Here is a 5,027-nt window from a genome sequence, read left to right as displayed (position 1 = left end):
AACTGACAACTCACTACTTTTATTTGCCACATGTTAAATATCTACAGGTGTGCAGTAGTCTGTTGTGCAGGTTGGATCAGAGCTCTTGTGGACAGGAGCGGAAGAAGCAGAGTCTAAAATGACTTCCTGTTGGAGGGGAACTTTGACACCAAATACGTGTACCCATCTATTCTGACAAGCCGAATGTTCCTGGAGCAGCCAGAGAGTCTGGAGAAAGCTGCAGACGGGAGACTGACCATGAAACATTCAAACACGAAGGGTGGCCTGGTCACTGCCTGCCTGTATGGACGAATGTACCACCTGGACAATGAATAACTTTAGAGGGATCAGGAAAATAAAGTTCAGTGTTATGGTTAAGAGCTGCTCCAACCTTCAGCTGTTACACATTTCTTTTATCTCTTATAAAATAAACCAAAACAAATGTCTTTATTCATCTGTTACTTAATCTTTACAGTACAAACATTCCACCAAGTAGCATTTATCCTCTGTTTGAATGTTGCATATTCCTCAAAAGGCAATATTTAATAGTTTCTCTCTCTCTCTCACACACACACACACACACACACACACACACACACACACAAACAAATCCACACAGTGACAGCCACCTTCTCTTGTCTCCTGTACACAACACAAACATTAAGAAGTTACAGCATTGCAAGTTATCCATTCCTTGGGCTGCTCATTCAGTTCATCAGTTGTACAGTACATTGGTCTTACATCCACCTGCTGTCACAATCTGCTCTCAACGATTCAATCTCCACCTGGAATAAATACGTAGGTTTCAATATTGACTTTCTCTCCTAGGAATCAAGAAGTCGATCCTAATCATGAATGCAGCATTATAAGTGTCCCAGAGTGACAGTCAGTGGCTGCTGTGAAAGCTCAAAGAACTCTGAATAAAATCTCAAGTACAGTAGGGAAAACGCTTCTTCAGCTGGTCCCATAAGATTGTCCCTCAGTTTCTGTATCTTAACAAAGAAAAAAAAAAGCAGTCCTCTGAGCTTTTCTTCACCAGATCTCCATTAGTAAATTGAATGAAAATCTTTGAAAAGATTTAAAACTGTATCCTCAAACAGAAGAGTTCAACGTAAAAATAAACCATGCTTTACATTGAAAAGACGCTGACCATGTTACTGATCGTACAGTGATGCCGTGGAAAAAAAAAAGTGGCAAATTATTCTTTATTTACCAAATTATTACATTAGTGCATCTTTTCCACTGTGTATGCACCTGAAGGAACAAGCATGTGGTTCAGACGAGGATTATTTTTAGATTTGAAGAGACTTACCTAAGATACTCTGCTTGTATTACTGCCTGTCAAGCTTTGTCAGTGATCTATTAAGGCTCTGAGTGGCTGGCTAACCTGCAGTATTGAGGTTCCACTAGTCCTCAGTACGTTCTGAATCTGAGTCATTCATTTCATCATCTCCGGAGACAGAGGACAGCAGGCGTTCTGGCCTGCAGTAGGAGGCGTGGTCAGGTCTCAGTGGGCTGGAGTATCAAAGCCACACCTTGGAATGTGGTTTGAGATAGGTGGTGGTTGATGACTGTTTGAGTAAGCGAGAGAGTGGGCAAAGCTGCTATGGTGACCATGGTGAGTGGGCATCATTGAGTTGAGGATGAGGGCCAAGCAGTCAGCTACATCCCGATTGGGAGCACAAGCCAAAGCTGGAGTGTAACCTGGGAATAAAAGGAGGAAAAGGGTTCATAGTACACATTAGAATTACACCTGAAGAGTATGTGTGAGTACAGTGAGATGAAGCTGACCATTCTCATCCACAGCTAACACACTGGCTCCTTTCACCAGCAGCTCCTGGACCACCATGTCAATCCTTCCTGGCTGCTACATGCAAGGGCCTGCAGGTAGAAGAGTGTTACAGTAAGTTCACAGTGGGTTTGCAGGTTATCCTACTGTTTACAGTAGGTGCAACCTTCAGGTTCTACATACGTCTGCAGAGCAGCGTTGGTGCAGTTAATGAGATTCCTGTCGCTGATTTTCTCCAGAATCAACAAGGCACTTGTCTCGTGACCCTGAGAAGAACAGAGAGTACCAAAGTCATCTGCAGTGACCACATGAGATGTGCAACAATCCTGCCTTTGTCAGTATGTTAAGAGATGACGTTCTGAGCTTCACATAAACGTTAATCTCGCGCAAAGCTTTAAAAGCTCTTTGTGTGACAGTTACGGACCAGTGCGTGTGTGTGTGGCAAATATTATTGTTCACAATAATATGACATTCTCCAAATTGTGCCTTTAGTGATGCAAGTGAAACATGTGATGATGTGGTTAAATGTGTCTGCCAGATGTGTCCAAAGTGATACATAAATGTTCCAAGGCCAGGGCCAAACATACACGTCCCACACATTGCAAAAATATAAAATCTGAATTGTAACTACTTTCAACTTTAAATTTTTAATACTGAATGACTAAAGAACATTTCCTGTCTCTGAATAGCCCTTACCTTGCTGCAAGCCAAATGCAATGCTGTGTTCCTGTCTGCATCTTGCAGTGCCAAGTCTGCCTTAGCACCGCTCACCATCACCTCTGTAACACAACACAACAGTGGAGATAAATACAAGTGAAAGGTTAAGAAATCAGGGACCATTATTCCACAAGTTTATCCCAGGATCAGTTAGTGTACTGACCCACAGCATTGGTCTGTCCATTTAGAGCTACCATCATCATGGTGTTCTGTGCATGTGGGTGTCAACAACATTTGCCTGAGCTCCATGGCTCAGAAGAAGGGAAACGCACTCCACATGGTCAGAAAAAGCTGCAGCATGAAGAGGAGTCCTGCATCAACATCAACACAGTTATTGTAAATACGTTCCTGCTCACTAAGAACAAATACAAAAAAAAAACCCCTTCCACACAAGATGTTAAGTCTGTCTGCATCTCTTACCTGCCCTTGGAGTCCGTTGCATTCACAATATTTGCACCCAGGGAGTCAATTAACATCTCTGCCACTCCCTCATTATCGTTTATCCTAAAACACATAACGCAGCCTGTCACACACCCTCAGAGCAAATCGATCCTCATAAGCATTCGGTCACTATTGAAAAGGAAGCCCTTGCTTTGTGTTAGCCCTGCAGCATTTCGAGGTGTATATTGGATCCAGCTCTATACCTGTTCAAGTATTCACTGACCACAACCCATTGGTGTTCTCTCCCAGATGCAAAACTCAAATCAGAGACTTATGCGTTGGTCCCTTCTTTGCAAGATTTTAATCTGCAAATCAAACATAAGAAAGGGACGGAAAATGTTATCGCTGATGCCCTGTCTCTTAGTTTGGAAATTAAACAATAGGAGGGTTGTTTAATTCTTATGGAAGGGGTGTTACGAACTTGTATTTCATGTGTTTGTTCTGGGCAGGTAATATTTGTTTATGTTAATTCAGCTGTGCCAGGGCTCTGCTCCGATTGGTGCGTGGATACACCGCCCTGACGCGACTGGTTCCAGCTGGAGGACCCGCCCATTAAAAGGAGGCTGGAGTGCTACGGCTGGAGAGGTCCTCGCGTTTCCCTCAGCACCCAGCAGTGTACCTGTGCAGTCGTTGGCTGCAGTGTTGTCTGAAAAGTGTGGAAGTGGAGTGGGTAGGGTGAGCTGCCGTTTCTTTTGATCACCCGTTTTCTCCTGTTTTGAATTAGTTAAGGAGGTCAGACTCTGTCTTTATTTTTGACTTTATTTTGGTAAGGTCAGGGTGCGGGATTTGTGTAGATTTGTTTTGTTTATTATTTGGCCTTGGCTCGCCCTGAAGTGTTGACACTCCCGTTCTGTTGTCCTCTTCTTTCTTCCACCTTGTAAATAAATCACAATATAACGAACGGATTGTTTCCTGTGGCTGCTTGGGTCTTGGGGGGAGCGAGTGCCTCGTTCATGTATTGCCTGGCCCTAGACGGGTCGTAACAGTAGCTTCCAGTGAGTTTTTTTAAATTTATAATACAGAAAAAGCAAATCGTCGTATTTCTAGCAATTATTATTAGATTTGACTTGTATATATCAGTAGTTGTTTGTTTTTTTTGTTTTTTTACAGTACTTAGTTTTAGAGCACATGTTCCTACTTTGGGAAGTACCCCTGATATGCCTCTTTGTAACTAAACAAAGTCATTCTCCTGCTCAAGAGAGTAGCTTTAATGCGTGAAAACTGGAAAGGTGTGAAGACAGTGTGTGGTTTTACACTCATTAGGGTATTTAGCACTGGACTCTATAAGGTTCAGTTGTTAGTTCAGTGTTGGGGTGTTTGGGGAGGGATGAAATTTATTATGTATGTATTATTTATTTGCAACGGAAACAAAACTATACTGCTAGCAGGAATAACAACGACGTATGACTGAAAAATAACGCTTTTAATTTCAATTCAAGTTAGATTTTTCTTGTGCGCAACGCAGATTTCTGTGCGCAGAGACCGTGCCAGCGCACTGCGCAGCTTAGAGGAACATTGGATACAGCCTATGGCGTTTGGTGTGAACAGAGACGTTGCACCTGCTGCTAATTAACAGCACAAGGGGCGGGGCTTACGCTCAGCTCAAAGGCCTTTGCAACGTCACAATAAAGGAACTTCAAAGGAGCTTCCAAACCAAGGGCTTAAATAGAGCCTTAGCGACGCTATACTCTCTACACAAGTGAACTACAAAGTTGTTCCGTCTAAAATACCGCTGAAAGTCTAAAATACCAGTGAAAGTCAACCTTTATTAAATATGTCTCACATTTATGCTAGAGCTAATGATCGCCATGGTCCAAACTTCAACAAGGCCCTCCAAACGTCCTCAGTTCAAATGCCAAACAAGGTACTGGCAGAGCTTAAAAAATTCAGAGCTCAAAAGAGAAAGAACTAAAAATTAGAGAGGGAATGAATATATCCGACATATTAATTCAAAATAATCAGCACAACGATATTCTAAGAAAAGCCAGGTTTAAGTCACTCCACAACAGCTGGGAGGACGCAATCAGGCTAAAGAAAGAGATAATGCAGGAGGAACAAAGGGAAAGTCGGGAGTGGAGAGAGGCCGGCAGGAAGGCTGACG

At 42.7% G+C, this 5,027-nt stretch overlaps 2 long non-coding RNA genes across 2 annotated transcripts; both read right to left on the bottom strand.

Annotated features, from left to right (window-relative positions):
• Positions 1-1,833: 1,833 nt before the first annotated feature.
• On the bottom strand, positions 1,834-2,685 carry LOC109199081 (uncharacterized). The gene is made up of 4 exons (XR_002059580.1): positions 2,649-2,685; positions 2,465-2,547; positions 1,952-2,034; positions 1,834-1,860 (listed from the first exon to the last, which is right to left on the bottom strand). It is a non-coding gene; the product is annotated as an uncharacterized LOC109199081 (long non-coding RNA).
• Positions 2,686-2,709: 24 nt separating this feature from the next.
• LOC112845392 (uncharacterized) lies at positions 2,710-3,047 on the bottom strand. The gene is made up of 2 exons (XR_003218200.1): positions 2,906-3,047; positions 2,710-2,796 (listed from the first exon to the last, which is right to left on the bottom strand). It is a non-coding gene; the product is annotated as an uncharacterized LOC112845392 (long non-coding RNA).
• Positions 3,048-5,027: the final 1,980 nt, after the last annotated feature.

Source organism: Oreochromis niloticus, unplaced genomic scaffold (genome assembly GCF_001858045.2).
Source record: "Oreochromis niloticus isolate F11D_XX unplaced genomic scaffold, O_niloticus_UMD_NMBU tig00007231_pilon, whole genome shotgun sequence".
In the NCBI taxonomy this organism is placed as follows: domain Eukaryota; kingdom Metazoa; phylum Chordata; class Actinopteri; order Cichliformes; family Cichlidae; genus Oreochromis; species Oreochromis niloticus.
Note: the sequence above shows the minus strand (reverse complement) of the source record. Positions and strands in the feature narration are given on the sequence as shown.